We start from the raw sequence: 24,621 nt of genomic DNA, 5'->3' as shown, positions 1-24,621 counted from the left end.
AGTACTGAGCCTGAAAAGCGTTTCCAACCCCACTTACAAGTGAAACTTGCTAAAATGTGCCTGGATGCTCTTCACTGAAAAGCTTGGTTCTGCATAGATTTTTAGCATACGTTTGCTCCTGCTGGGTCAGCCGAGCAGCGAATTTCTAATTAACCACCTGCTATCATGAGAGACATCAGGGCTGCATCTTTTGAGCCCAGTACTGAGCCTGAAAAGCATTTCCAACCCCACTTACAAGTGAAACTTGCTAAAATGTGCCTGGCTGCTCTTCACTGAAAAGCTGGTTCTGCAACATTTTTAGCATACGTTTGCTCCTGCTGGGTCAGCCGAGCAGCGAATTTCTAATTAACCACCTGCTATCATGAGAGACATCAGGGCTGCATCTTTTGAGCCCAGTACTGAGCCTGAAAAGCGTTTCCAACCCCACTTACAAGTGAAACTTGCTAAAATGTGCCTGGCTGCTCTTCACTGAAAAGCTGGTTCTGCAACATTTTTAGCATACGTTTGCTCCTGCTGGGTCAGCCGAGCAGCAAATTTCTACTTAACCACCTGCTATCATGAGAGACATCAGGGCTGCATCTTTTGAGCCCAGTACTGAGCCTGAAAAGCGTTTCCAACCCCACTTACAAGTGAAACTTGCTAAAATGTGCCTGGCTGCTCTTCAGTGAAAAGCTTGGTTCTGCATACATTTTTAGCATACGTTTGCTCCTACCGGGTCAGCCGAGCAGTGAATTTCTAATTAACCACCTGCTATCATGAGAGACATCAGGGCTGCATCTTTTGAGCCCAGTACTGAGCCTGAAAAGCGTTTCCAACCCCACTTACAAGTGAAACTTGCTAAAATGTGCCTCTCTGCTCTTCACTGAAAAGCTTGGTTCTGCATACATTTTTAGCATACGTTTGCTCCTGTTGGGTCAGCCGAGCAGCGAATTTCTAATTAACCACCTGCTATCATGAGAGACATCAGGGCTGCATCTTTTGAGCCCAGTAATGAGCCTGAAAAGCAATTCCAACCGCACTTACAAGTGAAACTTGCTAAAATGTGCCTCTCTGCTCTTCACTGAAAAGCTTGGTTCTCCATACATTTTTAGCATACGTTTGCTCCTGCTGGGTCAGCCGAGCAGCAAATTTCTACTTAACCACCTGCTATCATGAGAGACATCAGGGCTGCATCTTTTGAGCCCAGTACTGAGCCTGAAAAGCGTTTCCAACCCCACTTACAAGTGAAACTTGCTAAAATGTGCCTCTCTGCTCTTCACAGAAAAGCTTGGTTCTGCATACATTTTTAGCATACGTTTGCTCCTGCTGGGTCAGCCGAGCAGCGAATTTCTAATTAACCACCTGCTATCATGGGAGACATCAGGGCTGCATCTTTTGAGCCTAGTACTGAGCCTGAAAAGCATTTCCAACCCCACTTACAAGTGAAACTTGCTAAAATGTGCCTGGCTGCTCTTCACTGAAAAGCTGGTTCTGCATACATTTTTGGCCTACGTTTGCTCCTGCTGGGTCAGTCGAGCAGTGAATTTCTAATTAACCACCTGCTATCATGAGAGACATCAGGGCTGCATCTTTTGAGCCCAGTACTGAGCCTGAAAAGCATTTCGAACCCCACTTACAAGTGAAACTTGCTAAAATGTGCCTGGCTGCTCTTCACTGAAAAGCTGGTTCTGCAACATTTTTAGCATACGTTTGCTCCTACCGGGTCAGCCGAGCAGTGAATTTCTAATTAACCACCTGCTATCATGAGAGACATCAGGGCTGCATCTTTTGAGCCCAGTACTGAGCCTGAAAAGCGTTTCCAACCCCACTTACAAGTGAAACTTGCTAAAATGTGCCTCTCTGCTCTTCACTGAAAAGCTTGGTTCTGCATACATTTTTAGCATACGTTTGCTCCTGTTGGGTCAGCCGAGCAGCGAATTTCTAATTAACCACCTGCTATCATGAGAGACATCAGGGCTGCATCTTTTGAGCCCAGTAATGAGCCTGAAAAGCAATTCCAACCCCACTTACAAGTGAAACTTGCTAAAATGTGCCTCGCTGCTCTTCACTGAAAAGCTTGGTTCTCCATACATTTTTAGCATACGTTTGCTCCTGCTGGGTCAGCCGAGCAGCAAATTTCTACTTAACCACCTGCTATCATGAGAGACATCAGGGCTGCATCTTTTGAGCCCAGTACTGAGCCTGAAAAGCGTTTCCAACCCCACTTACAAGTGAAACTTGCTAAAATGTGCCTCTCTGCTCTTCACTGAAAAGCTTGGTTCTGCATACATTTTTAGCATACGTTTGCTCCTGCTGGGTCAGCCGAGCAGCAAATTTCTAATTAACCACCTGCTATCATGAGAGACATCAGGGCTGCATCTTTTGAGCCCAGTACTGAGCCTGAAAAGCGTTTCCAACCCCACTTACAAGTGAAACTTGCTAAAATGTGCCTGGATGCTCTTCACTGAAAAGCTTGGTTCTGCATACGATTTTAGCATACGTTTGCTCCTGTTGGGTCAGCCGAGCAGCGAATTTCTAATTAACCACCTGCTATCATGAGAGACATCAGGGCTGCATCTTTTGAGCCCAGTACTGAGCCTGAAAAGCGTTTCCAACCCCACTTACAAGTGAAACTTGCTAAAATGTGCCTCTCTGCTCTTCACTGAAAAGCTTGGTTCTGCATACATTTTTAGCATACGTTTGCTCCTGCTGGGTCAGCCGAGCAGCAAATTTCTAATTAACCACCTGCTATCATGAGAGACATCAGGGCTGCATCTTTTGAGCCCAGTACTGAGCCTGAAAAGCGTTTCCAACCCCACTTACAAGTGAAACTTGCTAAAATGTGCCTCTCTGCTCTTCACTGAAAAGCTTGGTTCTGCATACATTTTTAGCATACGTTTGCTCCTGCTGGGTCAGCCGAGCAGCAAATTTCTAATTAACCACCTGCTATCATGAGAGACATCAGGGCTGCATCTTTTGAGCCTAGTACTGAGCCTGAAAAGCATTTCCAACCCCACTTACAAGTGAAACTTGCTAAAATGTGCCTGGATGCTCTTCACTGAAAAGCTTGGTTCTGCATACATTTTTAGCATACGTTTGCTCCTGTTGGGTCAGCCGAGCAGCGAATTTCTAATTAACCACCTGCTATCATGAGAGACATCAGGGCTGCATCTTTTGAGCCCAGTACTGAGCCTGAAAAGCATTTCCAACCCCACTTACAAGTGAAACTTGCTAAAATGTGCCTGGCTGCTCTTCACAGAAAAGCTGGTTCTGCAACATTTTTAGCATACGTTTGCTCCTGCTGGGTCAGCCGAGCAGCAAATTTCTACTTAACCTCCTGCTATCATGAGAGACATCAGGGCTGCATCTTTTGAGCCCAGTACTGAGCCTGAAAAGCGTTTCCAACCCCAATTACAAGTGAAACTTGCTAAAATGTGCGTGGCTGCTCTTCACTGAAAAGCTGGTTCTGCAACATTTTTAGCATACGTATGCTCCTGCTGGGTCAGCCGAGCAGCGAATTTCTAATTAACCACCTGCTATCATGAGAGACATCAGGGCTGCATCTTTTGAGCCCAGTACTGAGCCTGAAAAGCATTTCCAACCCCACTTACAAGTGAAACTTGCTAAAATGTGCCTCTCTGCTCTTCACTGAAAAGCTTGGTTCTGCATACATTTTTAGCATACGTTTGCTCCTGCTGGGTCAGCCGAGCAGCAAATTTCTAATTAACCACCTGCTATCATGAGAGACATCAGGGCTGAATCTTTTGAGCCCAGTACTGAGCCTGAAAAGCGTTTCCAACCCCACTTACAAGTGAAACTTGCTAAAATGTGCCTGGATGCTCTTCACTGAAAAGCTTGGTTCTGCATACGATTTTAGCATACGTTTGCTCCTGTTGGGTCAGCCGAGCAGCGAATTTCTAATTAACCACCTGCTATCATGAGAGACATCAGGGCTGCATCTTTTGAGCCAGTACTGAGCCTGAAAAGCATTTCCAACCCCACTTACAAGTGAAACTTGCTAAAATGTGCCTGGCTGCTCTTCACTGAAAAGCTGGTTCTGCAACATTTTTAGCATACGTTTGCTCCTGCTGGGTCAGCCGAGCAGCGAATTTCTAATTAACCACCTGCTATCATGAGAGACATCAGGGCTGCATCTTTTGAGCCCAGTACTGAGCCTGAAAAGCATTTCGAACCCCACTTACAAGTGAAACTTGCTAAAATGTGCCTGGCTGCTCTTCACTGAAAAGCTGGTTCTGCAACATTTTTAGCATACGTTTGCTCCTACCGGGTCAGCCGAGCAGTGAATTTCTAATTAACCACCTGCTATCATGAGAGACATCAGGGCTGCATCTTTTGAGCCCAGTACTGAGCCTGAAAAGCGTTTCCAACCCCACTTACAAGTGAAACTTGCTAAAATGTGCCTCTCTGCTCTTCACTGAAAAGCTTGGTTCTGCATACATTTTTAGCATACGTTTGCTCCTGTTGGGTCAGCCGAGCAGCGAATTTCTAATTAACCACCTGCTATCATGAGAGACATCAGGGCTGCATCTTTTGAGCCCAGTAATGAGCCTGAAAAGCAATTCCAACCCCACTTACAAGTGAAACTTGCAAAAATGTGCCTCGCTGCTCTTCACTGAAAAGCTTGGTTCTCCATACATTTTTAGCATACGTTTGCTCCTGCTGGGTCAGCCGAGCAGCAAATTTCTACTTAACCACCTGCTATCATGAGAGACATCAGGGCTGCATCTTTTGAGCCCAGTACTGAGCCTGAAAAGCGTTTCCAACCCCACTTACAAGTGAAACTTGCTAAAATGTGCCTCTCTGCTCTTCACTGAAAAGCTTGGTTCTGCATACATTTTTAGCATACGTTTGCTCCTGCTGGGTCAGCCGAGCAGCAAATTTCTAATTAACCACCTGCTATCATGAGAGACATCAGGGCTGCATCTTTTGAGCCCAGTACTGAGCCTGAAAAGCGTTTCCAACCCCACTTACAAGTGAAACTTGCTAAAATGTGCCTGGATGCTCTTCACTGAAAAGCTTGGTTCTGCATACGATTTTAGCATACGTTTGCTCCTGTTGGGTCAGCCGAGCAGCGAATTTCTAATTAACCACCTGCTATCATGAGAGACATCAGGGCTGCATCTTTTGAGCCCAGTACTGAGCCTGAAAAGCGTTTCCAACCCCACTTACAAGTGAAACTTGCTAAAATGTGCCTGGATGCTCTTCACTGAAAAGCTTGGTTCTGCATACGATTTTAGCATACGTTTGCTCCTGTTGGGTCAGCCGAGCAGCGAATTTCTAATTAACCACCTGCTATCATGAGAGACATCAGGGCTGCATCTTTTGAGCCCAGTACTGAGCCTGAAAAGCATTTCCAACCCCACTTACAAGTGAAACTTGCTAAAATGTGCTTGGCTGCTCTTCACTGAAAAGCTGGTTCTGCAACATTTTTAGCATACGTTTGCTTCTGCTGGGTCAGCCGAGCAGCAAATTTCTACTTAACCACCTGCTATCATGAGAGACATCAGGGCTGCATCTTTTGAGCCCAGTACTGAGCCTGAAAAGCGTTTCCAACCCCACTTACAAGTGAAACTTGCTAAAATGTGCCTCTCTGCTCTTCACTGAAAAGCTTGGTTCTGCATACATTTTTAGCATACGTTTGCTCCTGCTGGGTCAACCGAGCAGCAAATTTCTAATTAACCACCTGCTATCATGAGAGACATCAGGGCTGCATCTTTTGAGCCCAGTACTGAGCCTGAAAAGCGTTTCCAACCCCACTTACAAGTGAAACTTGCTAAAATGTGCCTGGATGCTCTTCACTGAAAAGCTTGGTTCTGCATAGATTTTTAGCATACGTTTGCTCCTGCTGGGTCAGCCGAGCAGCGAATTTCTAATTAACCACCTGCTATCATGAGAGACATCAGGGCTGCATCTTTTGAGCCCAGTACTGAGCCTGAAAAGCATTTCCAACCCCACTTACAAGTGAAACTTGCTAAAATGTGCCTGGCTGCTCTTCACTGAAAAGCTGGTTCTGCAACATTTTTAGCATACGTTTGCTCCTGCTGGGTCAGCCGAGCAGCGAATTTCTAATTAACCACCTGCTATCATGAGAGACATCAGGGCTGCATCTTTTGAGCCCAGTACTGAGCCTGAAAAGCGTTTCCAACCCCACTTACAAGTGAAACTTGCTAAAATGTGCCTGGCTGCTCTTCACTGAAAAGCTGGTTCTGCAACATTTTTAGCATACGTTTGCTCCTGCTGGGTCAGCCGAGCAGCAAATTTCTACTTAACCACCTGCTATCATGAGAGACATCAGGGCTGCATCTTTTGAGCCCAGTACTGAGCCTGAAAAGCGTTTCCAACCCCACTTACAAGTGAAACTTGCTAAAATGTGCCTGGCTGCTCTTCAGTGAAAAGCTTGGTTCTGCATACATTTTTAGCATACGTTTGCTCCTACCGGGTCAGCCGAGCAGTGAATTTCTAATTAACCACCTGCTATCATGAGAGACATCAGGGCTGCATCTTTTGAGCCCAGTACTGAGCCTGAAAAGCGTTTCCAACCCCACTTACAAGTGAAACTTGCTAAAATGTGCCTCTCTGCTCTTCACTGAAAAGCTTGGTTCTGCATACATTTTTAGCATACGTTTGCTCCTGTTGGGTCAGCCGAGCAGCGAATTTCTAATTAACCACCTGCTATCATGAGAGACATCAGGGCTGCATCTTTTGAGCCCAGTAATGAGCCTGAAAAGCAATTCCAACCGCACTTACAAGTGAAACTTGCTAAAATGTGCCTCTCTGCTCTTCACTGAAAAGCTTGGTTCTCCATACATTTTTAGCATACGTTTGCTCCTGCTGGGTCAGCCGAGCAGCAAATTTCTACTTAACCACCTGCTATCATGAGAGACATCAGGGCTGCATCTTTTGAGCCCAGTACTGAGCCTGAAAAGCGTTTCCAACCCCACTTACAAGTGAAACTTGCTAAAATGTGCCTCTCTGCTCTTCACAGAAAAGCTTGGTTCTGCATACATTTTTAGCATACGTTTGCTCCTGCTGGGTCAGCCGAGCAGCGAATTTCTAATTAACCACCTGCTATCATGGGAGACATCAGGGCTGCATCTTTTGAGCCTAGTACTGAGCCTGAAAAGCATTTCCAACCCCACTTACAAGTGAAACTTGCTAAAATGTGCCTGGCTGCTCTTCACTGAAAAGCTGGTTCTGCATACATTTTTGGCCTACGTTTGCTCCTGCTGGGTCAGTCGAGCAGTGAATTTCTAATTAACCACCTGCTATCATGAGAGACATCAGGGCTGCATCTTTTGAGCCCAGTACTGAGCCTGAAAAGCATTTCGAACCCCACTTACAAGTGAAACTTGCTAAAATGTGCCTGGCTGCTCTTCACTGAAAAGCTGGTTCTGCAACATTTTTAGCATACGTTTGCTCCTACCGGGTCAGCCGAGCAGTGAATTTCTAATTAACCACCTGCTATCATGAGAGACATCAGGGCTGCATCTTTTGAGCCCAGTACTGAGCCTGAAAAGCGTTTCCAACCCCACTTACAAGTGAAACTTGCTAAAATGTGCCTCTCTGCTCTTCACTGAAAAGCTTGGTTCTGCATACATTTTTAGCATACGTTTGCTCCTGTTGGGTCAGCCGAGCAGCGAATTTCTAATTAACCACCTGCTATCATGAGAGACATCAGGGCTGCATCTTTTGAGCCCAGTAATGAGCCTGAAAAGCAATTCCAACCCCACTTACAAGTGAAACTTGCTAAAATGTGCCTCGCTGCTCTTCACTGAAAAGCTTGGTTCTCCATACATTTTTAGCATACGTTTGCTCCTGCTGGGTCAGCCGAGCAGCAAATTTCTACTTAACCACCTGCTATCATGAGAGACATCAGGGCTGCATCTTTTGAGCCCAGTACTGAGCCTGAAAAGCGTTTCCAACCCCACTTACAAGTGAAACTTGCTAAAATGTGCCTCTCTGCTCTTCACTGAAAAGCTTGGTTCTGCATACATTTTTAGCATACGTTTGCTCCTGCTGGGTCAGCCGAGCAGCAAATTTCTAATTAACCACCTGCTATCATGAGAGACATCAGGGCTGCATCTTTTGAGCCCAGTACTGAGCCTGAAAAGCGTTTCCAACCCCACTTACAAGTGAAACTTGCTAAAATGTGCCTGGATGCTCTTCACTGAAAAGCTTGGTTCTGCATACGATTTTAGCATACGTTTGCTCCTGTTGGGTCAGCCGAGCAGCGAATTTCTAATTAACCACCTGCTATCATGAGAGACATCAGGGCTGCATCTTTTGAGCCCAGTACTGAGCCTGAAAAGCGTTTCCAACCCCACTTACAAGTGAAACTTGCTAAAATGTGCCTCTCTGCTCTTCACTGAAAAGCTTGGTTCTGCATACATTTTTAGCATACGTTTGCTCCTGCTGGGTCAGCCGAGCAGCAAATTTCTAATTAACCACCTGCTATCATGAGAGACATCAGGGCTGCATCTTTTGAGCCCAGTACTGAGCCTGAAAAGCGTTTCCAACCCCACTTACAAGTGAAACTTGCTAAAATGTGCCTCTCTGCTCTTCACTGAAAAGCTTGGTTCTGCATACATTTTTAGCATACGTTTGCTCCTGCTGGGTCAGCCGAGCAGCAAATTTCTAATTAACCACCTGCTATCATGAGAGACATCAGGGCTGCATCTTTTGAGCCTAGTACTGAGCCTGAAAAGCATTTCCAACCCCACTTACAAGTGAAACTTGCTAAAATGTGCCTGGATGCTCTTCACTGAAAAGCTTGGTTCTGCATACATTTTTAGCATACGTTTGCTCCTGTTGGGTCAGCCGAGCAGCGAATTTCTAATTAACCACCTGCTATCATGAGAGACATCAGGGCTGCATCTTTTGAGCCCAGTACTGAGCCTGAAAAGCATTTCCAACCCCACTTACAAGTGAAACTTGCTAAAATGTGCCTGGCTGCTCTTCACTGAAAAGCTGGTTCTGCAACATTTTTAGCATACGTTTGCTCCTGCTGGGTCAGCCGAGCAGCAAATTTCTACTTAACCTCCTGCTATCATGAGAGACATCAGGGCTGCATCTTTTGAGCCCAGTACTGAGCCTGAAAAGCGTTTCCAACCCCAATTACAAGTGAAACTTGCTAAAATGTGCGTGGCTGCTCTTCACTGAAAAGCTGGTTCTGCAACATTTTTAGCATACGTATGCTCCTGCTGGGTCAGCCGAGCAGCGAATTTCTAATTAACCACCTGCTATCATGAGAGACATCAGGGCTGCATCTTTTGAGCCCAGTACTGAGCCTGAAAAGCATTTCCAACCCCACTTACAAGTGAAACTTGCTAAAATGTGCCTCTCTGCTCTTCACTGAAAAGCTTGGTTCTGCATACATTTTTAGCATACGTTTGCTCCTGCTGGGTCAGCCGAGCAGCAAATTTCTAATTAACCACCTGCTATCATGAGAGACATCAGGGCTGAATCTTTTGAGCCCAGTACTGAGCCTGAAAAGCGTTTCCAACCCCACTTACAAGTGAAACTTGCTAAAATGTGCCTGGATGCTCTTCACTGAAAAGCTTGGTTCTGCATACGATTTTAGCATACGTTTGCTCCTGTTGGGTCAGCCGAGCAGCGAATTTCTAATTAACCACCTGCTATCATGAGAGACATCAGGGCTGCATCTTTTGAGCCAGTACTGAGCCTGAAAAGCATTTCCAACCCCACTTACAAGTGAAACTTGCTAAAATGTGCCTGGCTGCTCTTCACTGAAAAGCTGGTTCTGCAACATTTTTAGCATACGTTTGCTCCTGCTGGGTCAGCCGAGCAGCGAATTTCTAATTAACCACCTGCTATCATGAGAGACATCAGGGCTGCATCTTTTGAGCCCAGTACTGAGCCTGAAAAGTGTTTCCAACCCCACTTACAAGTGAAACTTGCTAAAATGTGCCTCTCTGCTCTTCACTGAAAAGCTTGGTTCTGCATACATTTTTAGCATACGTTTGCTCCTGCTGGGTCAGCCGAGCAGCACATTTCTAATTAACCACCTGCTATCATGAGAGACATCAGGGCTGCATCTTTTGAGCCCAGTACTGAGCCTGAAAAGCGTTTCCAACCCCACTTACAAGTGAAACTTGCTAAAATGTGCCTGGATGCTCTTCACTGAAAAGCTTGGTTCTGCATACGATTTTAGCATACGTTTGCTCCTGTTTGGTCAGCCGAGCAGCGAATTTCTAATTAACCACCTGCTATCATGAGAGACATCAGGGCTGCATCTTTTGAGCCCAGTACTGAGCCTGAAAAGCATTTCCAACCCCACTTACAAGTGAAACTTGCTAAAATGTGCTTGGCTGCTCTTCACTGAAAAGCTGGTTCTGCAACATTTTTAGCATACGTTTGCTTCTGCTGGGTCAGCCGAGCAGCAAATTTCTACTTAACCACCTGCTATCATGAGAGACATCAGGGCTGCATCTTTTGAGCCCAGTACTGAGCCTGAAAAGCGTTTCCAACCCCACTTACAAGTGAAACTTGCTAAAATGTGCCTCTCTGCTCTTCACTGAAAAGCTCGGTTCTGCATACATTTTTAGCATACGTTTGCTCCTGCTGGGTCAGCCGAGCAGCGAATTTCTAATTAACCACCTGCTATCATGAGAGACATCAGGGCTGCATCTTTTGAGCCCAGTACTGAGCCTGAAAAGCGTTTCCAACCCCACTTACAAGTGAAACTTGCTAAAATGTGCCTGGATGCTCTTCACTGAAAAGCTTGGTTCTGCATACATTTTTAGCATACGTTTGCTCCTGTTGGGTCAGCCGAGCAGCGAATTTCTAATTAACCACCTACTATCATGAGAGAAATCAGGGCTGCATCTTTTGAGCCCAGTACTGAGCCTGAAAAGCATTTCCAACCCCACTTACAAGTGAAACTTGCTAAAATGTGCCTGGCTGCTCTTCACTGAAAAGCTGGTTCTGCAACATTTTTAGCATACGTTTGCTCCTGCTGGGTCAGCCGAGCAGCGAATTTCTAATTAACCACCTGCTATCATGAGAGACATCAGGGCTGCATCGTTTGAGCCCAGTACTGAGCCTGAAAAGCGTTTCCAACCCCACTTACAAGTGAAACTTGCTAAAATGTGCTTGGCTGCTCTTCACTGAAAAGCTGGTTCTGCAACATTTTTAGCATACGTTTGCTTCTGCTGGGTCAGCCGAGCAGCAAATTTCTACTTCACCACCTGCTATCATGAGAGACATCAGGGCTGCATCTTTTGAGCCCAGTACTGAGCCTGAAAAGCGTTTCCAACCCCACTTACAAGTGAAACTTGCTAAAATGTGCCTCTCTGCTCTTCACTGAAAAGCTTGGTTCTGCATACATTTTCAGCATAAGTTTGCTCCTGCTGGGTCAGCCGAGCAGCGAATTTCTAATTAACCACCTGCTATCATGAGAGACATCAGGGCTGCATCTTTTGAGCCCAGTACTGAGCCTGAAAAGCGTTTCCAACCCCACTTACAAGTGAAACTTGCTAAAATGTGCCTCTCTGCTCTTCACTGAAAAGCTTGGTTCTGCATACATTTTTAGCATACGTTTGCTCCTGCTGGGTCAGCCGAGCAGCAAATTTCTAACTAACCACCTGCTATCATGAGATACATCAGGGCTGCATCTTTTGAGCCCAGTACTGAGCCTAAAAAGCGTTTCCAACCCCACTTACAAGTGAAACTTGCTAAAATGTGCCTGGCTGCTCTTCACTGAAAAGCTGGTTCTGCAACATTTTTAGCATACGTTTGCTCCTGCTGGGTCAGCCGAGCAGCAAATTTCTACTTAACCACCTGCTATCATGAGAGACATCAGGGCTGCATCTTTTGAGCCCAGTACTGAGCCTGAAAAGTGTTTCCAACCCCACTTACAAGTGAAACTTGCTAAAATGTGCCTGGCTGCTCTTCAGTGAAAAGCTTGGTTCTGCATACATTTTTAGCATACGTTTGCTCCTACCGGGTCAGCCGAGCAGTGAATTTCTAATTAACCACCTGCTATCATGAGAGACATCAGGGCTGCATCTTTTGAGCCCAGTACTGAGCCTGAAAAGCGTTTCCAACCCCACTTACAAGTGAAACTTGCTAAAATGTGCCTCTCTGCTCTTCACTGAAAAGCTTGGTTCTGCATACATGTTTAGCATATGTTTGCTCCTGCTGGGTCAGCCGAGCAGCGAATTTCTAAATACCCACCTGCTATCATGAGAGACATCAGGGCCGCATCTTTTGAGCCCAGTACTGAGCCTGAAAAGCGTTTCCAACCCCACTTACAAGTGAAACTTGCTAAAATGTGCCTCTCTGCTCTTCACTGAAAAGCTTGGTTCTGCATACATTTTTAGCATACGTTTGCTCCTGCTGGGTCAGCCGAGCAGCGAATTTCTAATTAACCACCTGCTATTATGAGAGACATCAGGGCTGCATCTTTTGAGCCCAGTACTGAGCCTGAAAAGCATTTCCAACCCCACTTACAAGTGAAACTTGCTAAAATGTGCCTGGATGCTCTTCACTGAAAAGCTTGGTTCTGCATACGATTTTAGCATACGTTTGCTCCTGTTGGGTCAGCCGAGCAGCGAATTTCTAATTAACCACCTGCTATCATGAGAGACATCAGGGCTGCATCTGTTGAGCCCAGTAATGAGCCTGAAAAGCAATTCCAACCCCACTTACAAGTGAAACTTGCTAAAATGTGCCTCTCTGCTCTTCACTGAAAAGCTTGGTTCTCCATACATTTTTAGCATACGTTTGCTCCTGCCGGGTCAGCCGAGCAGCAAATTTCTAATTAACCACCTGCTATCATGAGAGACATCAGGGCTGCATCTTTTGAGCCCAGTACTGAGCCTGAAAAGCGTTTCCAACCCCACTTACAAGTGAAACTTGCTAAAATGTGCCTCTCTGCTCTTCACAGAAAAGCTTGGTTCTGCATACATTTTTAGCATACGTTTGCTCCTACCGGGTCAGCCGAGCAGTGAATTTCTAATTAACCACCTGCTATCATGAGAGACATCAGGGCTGCATCTTTTGAGCCCAGTACTGAGCCTGAAAAGCGTTTCCAACCCCACTTACAAGTGAAACTTGCTAAAATGTGCCTCTCTGCTCTTCACTGAAAAGCTTGGTTCTGCATACATTTTTAGCATACGTTTGCTCCTGTTGGGTCAGCCGAGCAGCGAATTTCTAATTAACCACCTGCTATCATGAGAGACATCAGTGCTGCATCTTTTGAGCCCAGTAATGAGCCTGAAAAGCAATTCCAACCCCACTTACAAGTGAAACTTGCTAAAATGTGCCTCTCTGCTCTTCACTGAAAAGCTTGGTTCTCCATACATTTTTAGCATACGTTTGCTCCTGCTGGGTCAGCCGAGCAGCAAATTTCTACTTAACCACCTGCTATCATGAGAGACATCAGGGCTGCATCTTTAGAGCCCAGTACTGAGCCTGAAAAGCATTTCCAACCCCACTTACAAGTGAAACTTGCTAAAATGTGCCTGGCTGCTCTTCACTGAATAGCTGGTTCTGCATACATTTTTGGCATACGTTTGCTCCTGCTGGGTCAGTCGAGCAGCGAATTTCTAATTAACCACCTGCTATCATGAGAGACATCAGGGTTGCATCTTTTGAGCCCAGTACTGAGCCTGAAAAGCGTTTCAAACCCCACTTACAAGTGAAACTTGCTAAAATGTGCCTCTCTGCTCTTCACTGAAAAGCTTGGTTCTGCATACATTTTTAGCATACGTTTGCTCCTGCTGGGTCAGCCGAGCAGCGAATTTCTAATTAACCACCTGCTATCATGAGAGACATCAGGGCTGCATCTTTTGAGCCCAGTACTGAGCCTGAAAAGCATTTCCAACCCCACTTACAAGTGAAACTTGCTAAAATGTGCCTGGCTGCTCTTCACTGAAAAGCTGGTTCTGCAACATTTTTAGCATACGTTTGCTCCTGCTGGGTCAGCCGAGCAGCGAATTTCTAATTAACCACCTGCTATCATGAGATACATCAGGGCTGCATCTTTTGAGCCCAGTACTGAGCCTAAAAAGCGTTTCCAACCCCACTTACAAGTGAAACTTGCTAAAATGTGCCTGGCTGCTCTTCACTGAAAAGCTGGTTCTGCAACATTTTTAGCATACGTTTGCTCCTGCTGGGTCAGCCGAGCAGCAAATTTCTACTTAACCACCTGCTATCATGAGAGACATCAGGGCTGCATCTTTTGAGCCCAGTACTGAGCCTGAAAAGTGTTTCCAACCCCACTTACAAGTGAAACTTGCTAAAATGTGCCTGGCTGCTCTTCAGTGAAAAGCTTGGTTCTGCATACATTTTTAGCATACGTTTGCTCCTACCGGGTCAGCCGAGCAGTGAATTTCTAATTAACCACCTGCTATCATGAGAGACATCAGGGCTGCATCTTTTGAGCCCAGTACTGAGCCTGAAAAGCGTTTCCAACCCCACTTACAAGTGAAACTTGCTAAAATGTGCCTCTCTGCTCTTCACTGAAAAGCTTGGTTCTGCATACATGTTTAGCATATGTTTGCTCCTGCTGGGTCAGCCGAGCAGCGAATTTCTAAATACCCACCTGCTATCATGAGAGACATCAGGGCCGCATCTTTTGAGCCCAGTACTGAGCCTGAAAAGCGTTTCCAACCCCACTTACAAGTGAAACTTGCTAAAATGTGCCTCTCTGCTCTTCACTGAAAAGCTTGGTTCTGCATACATTTTTAGCATACGTTTGCTCCTGCTGGGTCAGCCGAGCAGCGAATTTCTAATTAACCACCTGCTATTATGAGAGACATCAGGGCTGCATCTTTTGAGCCCAGTACTGAGCCTGAAAAGCATTTCCAACCCCACTTACAAGTGAAACTTGCTAAAATGTGCCTGGATGCTCTTCACTGAAAAGCTTGGTTCTGCATACGATTTTAGCATACGTTTGCTCCTGTTGGGTCAGCCGAGCAGCGAATTTCTAATTAACCACCTGCTATCATGAGAGACATCAGGGCTGCATCTGTTGAGCCCAGTAATGAGCCTGAAAAGCAATTCCAACCCCACTTACAAGTGAAACTTGCTAAAATGTGCCTCTCTGCTCTTCACTGAAAAGCTTGGTTCTCCATACATTTTTAGCATACGTTTGCTCCTGCCGGGTCAGCCGAGCAGCAAATTTCTAATTAACCACCTGCTATCATGAGAGACATCAGGGCTGCATCTTTTGAGCCCAGTACTGAGCCTGAAAAGCGTTTCCAACCCCACTTACAAGTGAAACTTGCTAAAATGTGCCTCTCTGCTCTTCACAGAAAAGCTTGGTTCTGCATACATTTTTAGCATACGTTTGCTCCTACCGGGTCAGCCGAGCAGTGAATTTCTAATTAACCACCTGCTATCATGAGAGACATCAGGGCTGCATCTTTTGAGCCCAGTACTGAGCCTGAAAAGCGTTTCCAACCCCACTTACAAGTGAAACTTGCTAAAATGTGCCTCTCTGCTCTTCACTGAAAAGCTTGGTTCTGCATACATTTTTAGCATACGTTTGCTCCTGTTGGGTCAGCCGAGCAGCGAATTTCTAATTAACCACCTGCTATCATGAGAGACATCAGTGCTGCATCTTTTGAGCCCAGTAATGAGCCTGAAAAGCAATTCCAACCCCACTTACAAGTGAAACTTGCTAAAATGTGCCTCTCTGCTCTTCACTGAAAAGCTTGGTTCTCCATACATTTTTAGCATACGTTTGCTCCTGCTGGGTCAGCCGAGCAGCAAATTTCTACTTAACCACCTGCTATCATGAGAGACATCAGGGCTGCATCTTTAGAGCCCAGTACTGAGCCTGAAAAGCATTTCCAACCCCACTTACAAGTGAAACTTGCTAAAATGTGCCTGGCTGCTCTTCACTGAATAGCTGGTTCTGCATACATTTTTGGCATACGTTTGCTCCTGCTGGGTCAGTCGAGCAGCGAATTTCTAATTAACCACCTGCTATCATGAGAGACATCAGGGTTGCATCTTTTGAGCCCAGTACTGAGCCTGAAAAGCGTTTCAAACCCCACTTACAAGTGAAACTTGCTAAAATGTGCCTCTCTGCTCTTCACTGAAAAGCTTGGTTCTGCATACATTTTTAGCATACGTTTGCTCCTGCTGGGTCAGCCGAGCAGCAAATTTCTAATTAACCACCTGCTATCATGAGAGACATCAGGGCTGCATCTTTTGAGCCCAGTACTGAGCCTGAAAAGCGTTTCCAACCCCACTTACAAGTGAAACTTGCTAAAATGTGCCTGGATGCTCTTCACTGAAAAGCTTGGTTCTGCATACATTTTTAGCATACGTTTGCTCCTGTTGGGTCGGCCGAGCAGCGAATTTCTAATTAACCACCTGCTATCATGAGAGACATCAGGGCTGCATCTTTTGAGCCAGTACTGAGCCTGAAAAGCATTTCCAACCCCACTTACAAGTGAAACTTGCTAAAATGTGCCTGGCTGCTCTTCACTGAAAAGCTGGTTCTGCAACATTTTTAGCATACGTTTGCTTCTGCTGGGTCAGCCGAGCAGCAAATTTCTACTTAACCACCTGCTATCAAGAGAGACATCAGGGCTGCATCTTTTGAGCCCAGTACTGAGCCTGAAAAGCGTTTCCAACCCCACTTACAAGTGAAACTTGCTAAAATGTGCCTCTCTGCTCTTCACTGAAAAGCTCGGTTCTGCACACATTTTTAGCATACGTTTGCTCCTGCTGGGTCAGCCGAGCAGCGAATTTCTAATTAACCACCTGCTATCATGAGAGACATCAGGGCTGCATCTTTTGAGCCCAGTACTGAGCCTGAAAAGCGTTTCCAACCCCACTTACAAGTGAAACTTGCTAAAATGTGCCTGGATGCTCTTCACTGAAAAGCTTGGTTCTGCATACATTTTTAGCATATGTTTGCTCCTGTTGGGTCAGCCGAGCAGCGAATTTCTAATTAACCACCTGCTATCATGAGAGACATCAGGGCTGCATCTTTTGAGCCCAGTACTGAGCCTGAAAAGCATTTCCAACCCCACTTACAAGTGAAACTTGCTAAAATGTGCCTGGCTGCTCTTCACTGAAAAGCTGGTTCTGCAACATTTTTAGCATACGTTTGCTCCTGCTGGGTCAGCCGAGCAGCGAATTTCTAATTAACCACCTGCTATCATGAGAGACATCAGGGCTGCATCGTTTGAGCCCAGTACTGAGCCTGAAAAGCGTTTCCAACCCCACTTACAAGTGAAACTTGCTAAAATGTGCTTGGCTGCTCTTCACTGAAAAGCGGGTTCTGCAACATTTTTAGCATACGTATGCTTCTGCTGGGTCAGCCGAGCAGCAAATTTCTACTTCACCACCTGCTATCATGAGAGACATCAGGGCTGCATCTTTTGAGCCCAGTACTGAGCCTGAAAAGCGTTTCCAACCCCACTTACAAGTGAAACTTGCTAAAATGTGCCTGGATGCTCTTCACTGAAAAGCTTGGTTCTGCATACATTTTTAGCATACGTTTGCTCCTGCTGGGTCAGCCGAGCAGCGAATTTCTAATTAACCACCTGCTATCATGAGAGACATCAGGGCTGCATCTTTTGAGCCCAGTACTGAGCCTGAAAAGCATTTCCAACCCCACTTACAAGTGAAACTTGCTAAAATGTGCCTGGCTGCTCTTCACTGAAAAGCTGGTTCTGCAACATTTTTAGCATACGTTTGCTCCTGCTGGGTCAGCCGAGCAGCGAATTTCTAATTAACCACCTGCTATCATGAGAGACATCAGGGCTGCATCTTTTGAGCCCAGTACTGAGCCTGAAAAGCGTTTCCAACCCCACTTACAAGTGAAACTTGCTAAAATGTGCCTCTCTGCACATCAGGGCTGCATCTTTTGAGCCCAGTACTGAGCCTGAAAAGCGTTTCCAACCCCACTTACAAGTGAAACTTGCTAAAATGTGCCTGGATGCTCTTCACTGAAAAGCTTGGTTCTGCATACATTTTTAGCATACGTTTGCTCCTGCTGGGTCAGCCGAGCAGCGAATTTCTAATTAACCACCTGCTATCATGAGAGACATCAGGGCTGCATCTTTTGAGCCCAGTACTGAGCCTGAAAAGCATTTCCAACCCCACTTACAAGTGAAACTTGCTAAAATGTGCCTGGCTGCTCTTCACTGAAAAGCTGGTTCTGCAACATTTTTAGCATACGTTTGCTCCTGCTGGGTCAGCCGAGCAGCGAATTTCTAATTAACCACCTGCTATCATGAGAGACATCAGGGCTGCATCTTTTGAGCCCAGTACTGAGCCTGAAAAGCGTTTCCAACCCCACTTACAAGTGAAACTTGCTAAAATGTGCCTCTCTGCTCTTCACTGAAAAGCTGGGTTCTGCATACATTTTTAGCATACGTTTGCTCCTGCTGGGTCAGCCGAGCAGCAAATTTCTACTTAACCACCTGCTATCATGAGAGACATCAGGGCTGCATCTTTTGAGCCCAGTACTGAGCCTGAAAAGCGTTTCCAACCCCACTTACAAGTGAAACTTGCTAAAATGTGCCTGGCTGCTCTTCACTGAAAAGCTGGTTCTGCAACATTTTTAGCATACGTTTGCTTCTGCTGGGTCAGCCGAGCAGCAAGTTTCTACTTAACCACCTGCTATCATGAGAGACATCAGGGCTGCATCTTTTGAGCCCAGTACTGAGCCTGAAAAGCGTTTCCAACCCCACTTACAAGTGAAACTTGCTAAAATGTGCCTGGATGCTCTTCACTGAAAAGCTTGGTTCTGCATACATTTTTAGCATACGTTTGCTCCTGCCGGGTCAGCCGAGCAGTGAATTTCTAATTAACCACCTGCTATCATGAGAGACATCAGGGCTGCATCTTTTGAGCCCAATACTGAGCCTGAAAAGTGTTTCCAACCCCACTTACAAGTGAAACTTGCTAAAATGTGCCTCTCTGCTCTTCACTGAAAAGCTTGGTTCTGTATACATTTTTAGCATACGTTTGCTCCTGCTGGGTCAGCCGAGCAGCAAATTTCTACTTAACCACCTGCTATCATGAGAGACATCAGGGCTGCATCTTTTGAGCCAGTACTGAGCCTGAAAAGCATTTCCAACCCCACTTACAAGTGAAACTTGCTAAAATGTGCCTGGCTGCTCTTCACTGAAAAGCTGGTTCTGCAACATTTTTAGCATACGTTTGCTCCTGCTAGGTCAGCCGAGCAGCGAATTTCTAATTAACCACCTGCTATCATGAGAGACATCAGGGCTGCATCTTTTGAGCCCAGTACTGAGCCTGAAAAGCGTTTCCAACCCCACTTACAAGTGAAACTTGCTAAAATGTGCCTCTCTGCTCTTCACTGAAAAGCTCGGTTCTGCATACATTTTTAGCATACGTTTGCTCCTGCTGGGTCAGCCGAGCAGCGAATTTCTAATTAACCACCTGCTATCATGAGAGACATCAGGGCTGCATCTTTTGAGCCCAGTACTGAGCCTGAAAAGCGTTTCCAACCCCACTTACAAGTGAAACTTGCTAAAATGTGCCTGGATGCTCTTCACTGAAAAGCTTGGTTCTGCATACATTTTTAGCATACGTTTGCTCCTGCTGGGTCAGCCGAGCAGCAAATTTCTAATTAACCATCTGCTATCATGAGAGACATCAGGGCTGCATCTTTTGAGCCCAGTACTGAGCCTGAAAAGCGTTTCCAACCCCACTTACAAGTGAAACTTGCTAAAATGTGCCTGGATGCTCTTTACTGAAAAGCTGGTTCTGCAACATTTTTAGCATACGTTTGCTCCTGCTGGGTCAGCCGAGCAGCGAATTTCTAATTAACCACCTGCTATCATGAGAGACATCAGGGCTGCATCTTTTGAGCCCAGTACTGAGCCTGAAAAGCGTTTCCAACCCCACTTACAAGTGAAACTTGCTAAAATGTGCCTCTCTGCTCTTCACTGAAAAGCTGGGTTCTGCATACATTTTTAGCATACGTTTGCTCCTGCTGGGTCAGCCGAGCAGCAAATTTCTAATTAACCACCTGCTATCATGAGAGACATCAGGGCTGCATCTTTTGAGCCCAGTACTGAGCCTGAAAAGCGTTTCCAACCCCACTTACAAGTGAAACTTGCTAAAATGTGCCTGGCTGCTCTTCACTGAAAAGCTGGTTCTGCAACATTTTTAGCATACGTTTGCTTCTGCTGGGTCAGCCGAGCAGCAAATTTCTACTTAACCACCTGCTATCATGAGAGACATCAGGGCTGCATCTTTTGAGCCCAGTACTGAGCCTGAAAAGCGTTTCCAACCCCACTTACAAGTGAAACTTGCTAAAATGTGCCTGGATGCTCTTCACTGAAAAGCTTGGTTCTGCATACATTTTTAGCATACGTTTGCTCCTGCCGGGTCAGCCGAGCAGTGAATTTCTAATTAACCACCTGCTATCATGAGAGACATCAGGGCTGCATCTTTTAAACCCAATACTGAGCCTGAAAAGTGTTTCCAACCCCACTTACAAGTGAAACTTGCTAAAATGTGCCTCTCTGCTCTTCACTGAAAAGCTTGGTTCTGTATACATTTTTAGCATACGTTTGCTCCTGCTGGGTCAGCCGAGCAGCAAATTTCTACTTAACCACCTGCTATCATGAGAGACATCAGGGCTGCATCTTTTGAGCCAGTACTGAGCCTGAAAAGCATTTCCAACCCCACTTACAAGTGAAACTTGCTAAAATGTGCCTGGCTGCTCTTCACTGAAAAGCTGGTTCTGCAACATTTTTAGCATACGTTTGCTCCTGCTAGGTCAGCCGAGCAGCGAATTTCTAATTAACCACCTGCTATCATGAGAGACATCAGGGCTGCATCTTTTGAGCCCAGTACTGAGCCTGAAAAGCGTTTCACAACCCACTTACAAGTGAAACTTGCTAAAATGTGCCTCTCTGCTCTTCACTGAAAAGCTCGGTTCTGCATACATTTTTAGCATACGTTTGCTCCTGCTGGGTCAGCCGAGCAGCGAATTTCTAATTAACCACCTGCTATCATGAGAGACATCAGGGCTGCATCTTTTGAGCCCAGTACTGAGCCTGAAAAGCGTTTCCAACCCCACTTACAAGTGAAACTTGCTAAAATGTGCTTGGCTGCTCTTCACTGAAAAGCTGGTTCTGCAACATTTTTAGCATACGTTTGCTTCTGCTGGGTCAGCCGAGCAGCAAATTTCTACTTAACCACCTGCTATCATGAGAGACATCAGGGCTGCATCTTTTGAGCCCAGTACTGAGCCTGAAAAGCGTCTCCAACCCCACTTACAAGTGAAACTTGCTAAAATGTGCCTCTCTGCTCTTCACTGAAAAGCTCGGTTCTGCATACATTTTTAGCATACGTTTGCTCCTGCTGGGTCAGCCGAGCAGCGAATTTCTAATTAACCACCTGCTATCATGAGAGACATCAGGGCTGCATCTTTTGAGCCCAGTACTGAGCCTGAAAAGCGTTTCCAACCCCACTTACAAGTGAAACTTGCTAAAATGTGCCTGGATGCTCTTCACTGAAAAGCTTGGTTCTGCATACATTTTTAGCATACGTTTGCTCCTGTTGGGTCAGCCGAGCAGCGAATTTCTAATTAACCACCTGCTATCATGAGAGACATCAGGGCTGCATCTTTTGAGCCCAGTACTGAGCCTGAAAAGCATTTCCAACCCCACTTACAAGTGAAACTTGCTAAAATGTGCCTGGCTGCTCTTCACTGAAAAGCTGGTTCTGCAACATTTTTAGCATACGTTTGCTCCTGCTGGGTCAGCCGAGCAGCGAATTTCTAATTAACCACTTGCTATCATGAGAGACATCAGGGCTGCATCGTTTGAGCCCAGTACTGAGCCTGAAAAGCGTTTCCAACCCCACTTACAAGTGAAACTTGCTAAAATGTGCTTGGCTGCTCTTCACTGAAAAGCTGGTTCTGCAACATTTTTAGCATACGTTTGCTCCTGTTGGGTCAGCCGAGCAGCGAATTTCTAATTAACCACCTGCTATCATGAGAGACATCAGGGCTGCATCTTTTGAGCCCAGTACTGAGCCTGAAAATCATTTCCAACCCCACTTACAAGTGAAACTTGCTAAAATGTGCCTGGCTGCTCTTCACTGAAAAGCTGGTTCTGCAACATTTTTAGCATACGTTTGCTCCTGCTGGGTCAGCCGAGCAGCAAATTTCTACTTAACCACCTGCTATCATGAGAGACATCAGGGCTGCATCTTTTGAGCCCAGTACTGAGCCTGAAAAGCATTTCCAACCCCACTTACAAGTGAAACTTGCTAAAATGTGCCTGGATGCTCTTCACTGAAAAGCTTGGTTCTGCATACATTTTTAGCATACGTTTGCTCCTGTTGGGTCAGCCGAGCAGCGAATTTCTAATTAACCACCTGCTATCATGAGAGACATCAGGGCTGCATCTTTTGAGCCCAGTACTGAGCCTGAAAAGCGTTTCCAACCCCACTTACAAGTGAAACTTGCTAAAATGTGCCTCTCTGCTCTTCACTGAAAAGCTTGGTTCTGCATACATGTTTAGCATATGTTTGCTCCTGCTGGGTCAGCCGAGCAGCGAGTTTCTAAATAACCACCTGCTATCATGAGAGACATCAGGGCTGCATCTTTTGAGCCCAGTACTGAGCCTGAAAAGCGTTTCCAACCCCACTTACAAGTGAAACTTGCTAAAATGTGCCTCTCTGCTCTTCACTGAAAAGCTTGGTTCTGCATACATTTTTAGCATTTGTTTGCTCCTGCTGGGTCAGCCGAGCAGCGAATTTCTAATTAACCACCTGCTATTATGAGAGACATCAGGGCTGCATCTTTTGAGCCCAGTACTGAGCCTGAAAAGCATTTCCAACCCCACTTACAAGTGAAACTTGCTAAAATGTGCCTGGATGCTCTTCACTGAAAAGCTTGGTTCTGCATACGATTTTAGCATACGTTTGCTCCTGTTGGGTCAGCCGAGCAGCGAATTTCTAATTAACCACCTGCTATCATGAGAGACATCAGGGCTGCATCTTTTGAGCCCAGTACTGAGCCTGAAAAGCATTTCCAACCCCACTTACAAGTGAAACTTGCTAAAATGTGCTTGGCTGCTCTTCACTGAAAAGCTGGTTCTGCAACATTTTTAGCATACGTTTGCTCCTGCTGGGTCAGCCGAGCAGCGAATTTCTAATTAACCACCTGCTATCATGAGAGACATCAGGGCTGCATCTTTTGAGCCCAGTACTGAGCCTGAAAAGCGTTTCCAACCCCACTTACAAGTGAAACTTGCTAAAATGTGCCTGGATGCTCTTCACTGAAAAGCTTGGTTCTGCATACATTTTTAGCATACGTTTGCTCCTGTTGGGTCAGCCGAGCAGCGAATTTCTAATTAACCACCTGCTATCATGAGAGACATCAGGGCTGCATCATTTGAGCCCAGTACTGAGCCTGAAAAGCGTTTCCAACCCCACTTACAAGTGAAACTTGCTAAAATGTGCCTGGATGCTCTTCACTGAAAAGATTGGTTCTGCATACATTTTTAGCATACGTTTGCTCCTGCTGGGTCAGCCGAGCAGCAAATTTCTAATTAACCACCTGCTATCATGAGAGACATCAGGGCTGCATCTTTTGAGCCCAGTACTGAGCCTGAAAAGCGTTTCCAACCCCACTTACAAGTGAAACTTGCTAAAATGTGCCTCTCTGCTCTTCACTGAAAAGCTTGGTTCTGCATACATTTTTAGCATACGTTTGCTCCTGCTGGGTCAGCCGAGCAGCAAATTTCTAATTAACCACCTGCTATCATGAGAGACATCAGGGCTGCATCTTTTGAGCCCAGTACTGAGCCTGAAAAGCGTTTCCAACCCCACTTACAAGTGAAACTTGCTAAAATGTGCCTGGCTGCTCTTCACTGAAAAGCTGGTTCTGCAACATTTTTAGCATACGTTTGCTCCTGCTGGGTCAGCCGAGAAGCAAATTTCTACTTAACCACCTGCTATCATGAGAGACATCAGGGCTGCATCTTTTGAGCCCAGTACTGAGCCTGAAAAGCGTTTCCAACCCCACTTACAAGTGAAACTTGCTAAAATGTGCCTGGATGCTCTTCACTGAAAACCTTGGTTCTGCATACATTTTTAGCATACGTTTGCTCCTGCTGGGTCAGCCGAGCAGTGAATTTCTAATTAACCACCTGCTATCATGAGAGACATCAGGGCTGCATCTTTTGAGCCAGTACTGAGCCTGAAAAGCATTTCCAACCCCACTTACAAGTGAAACTTGCTAAAATGTGCCTGGACGCTCTTCACTGAAAAGCTGGTTCTGTAACATTTTTAGCATACGTTTGCTCCTGCTGGGTCAGCCGAGCAGCGAATTTCTAATTAACCACCTGCTATCATGAGAGACATCAGGGCTGCCTCTTTTGAGCCCAGTACTGAGCCTGAAAAGCGTTTCCAACCCCACTTACAAGTGAAACTTGCTAAAATGTGCCTCTCTGCTCTTCACTGAAAAGCTGGGTTCTGCATACATTTTTAGCATACGTTTGCTCCTGCTGGGTCAGCCGAGCAGCAAATTTCTAATTAACCACCTGCTATCATGAGAGACATCAGGACTGCATCTTTTGAGCCCAGTACTGAGCCTGAAAAGCGTTTCCAACCCCACTTACAAGTGAAACTTGCTAAAATGTG

The sequence above is a fragment of the Lissotriton helveticus genome, chromosome 2_1 (assembly GCF_964261635.1).
Source record: "Lissotriton helveticus chromosome 2_1, aLisHel1.1, whole genome shotgun sequence".
Lineage (NCBI taxonomy): Eukaryota > Metazoa > Chordata > Amphibia > Caudata > Salamandridae > Lissotriton > Lissotriton helveticus.
This window is presented reverse-complemented; position numbering follows the sequence as displayed.